The following is a 1,299-nucleotide window of genomic DNA, read 5'->3' as shown; positions in this document are numbered from 1 at the left end:
GCCCTCTGGTGTTCACTTTCTGCCACTGCATCAACAATTATGCTTGAATTGTGCTGAACAGTTGATGATTTTCACTTTTACCAGATAGCAAACGTAATGAAATGCTGAAATAATTCAGATGTGGAATCTTTTCACTTTTAACATCCATAAAAATTAAAGATAAGATAAACATGAAAAGGGTGAAGTCAAATAGGAAATGAAGGGATAAATAGGCATATAAAACAATTATTTTTCGATGATGGTTTAATTGGAGGTGATACCATCCCTACAGAAGTAATCCAGTATATTATCCAGCAGATCTATCTCATCTGACCTGATGGTTCAGTCTAGATTTTGTGTTTCAGTCGTTGATTTCTTCAAATTTATTCTTTCTTTCATAGAAGCAGAAAAATAACCTTGATGGTGATTTTCAAAAACAAAAGGCATCACAACAGTCTCATTATATGTAATTTATTTCCCTTTTTGTACAAACATTATTTCATTTCTGTGCACATTGATCAAATATTAGTCAGTTCATCTGATTTTATTAGTTCAAAATAAAATACAAAACTCTGTTAGACAGCTTTTATCTTTAGTTTCCTTTAAACTGAAAACACATTTTAGCTTCATAGTTGAGGCAAAATACTCTTTCCATTCCTGTTTGTTCAGTTTTTCCCTTCAGGCAGCTGCAATTTCAACATTGAAACAGCATCAATTACAAATATGATGAATAAATAACTTCTTTCTATTTTTTTTTATTTCTGACAAATCTCAGACCTGAAGATTTTTTGCTTCCAAAAGTGCTGCTGGGAAAAACTCACAGCCGTACGGAACATATATTCTGTGAAACACGACACTAGTGGCAGCACAATTACAGTGAAACAATACACAAATACACAACAGAAACACTGACATTAGGCCGAAATGATCAAATTACAAAATCTAGTCCCTTTTTTTCCTTCCCTTTTGAATCATTACCAAGGCAGCAGTCCATTCAACTTCAACACATAATTTTTAAATCAAACTTTAATTTAAGACCTAAAGTTTTTTCAAGTTAGAATAAATTATATTATTGCCCCTTTTGAATTAAAACGATGTTTCATGTTAACAGCTGTGATTTATTTGTAACACAACATATTTTAACAAAAATGTAATCTTTTTATGTTAAAGAACTCCAGCATATACAGCTACATGATTTATTTAGGTTTTTATTTTGTAAACTTTTGACTCCAAAAGTGGTTTAGTGTGGTGACCTAACATTCAAGTGGAAAAGGTCCTAATTTTTTTTTTTTTTTTTTTCCAATAAGACAATAATTTTAT

The sequence above is a fragment of the Oryzias melastigma genome, linkage group LG21 (assembly GCF_002922805.2).
Source record: "Oryzias melastigma strain HK-1 linkage group LG21, ASM292280v2, whole genome shotgun sequence".
Lineage (NCBI taxonomy): Eukaryota > Metazoa > Chordata > Actinopteri > Beloniformes > Adrianichthyidae > Oryzias > Oryzias melastigma.
This window is presented reverse-complemented; position numbering follows the sequence as displayed.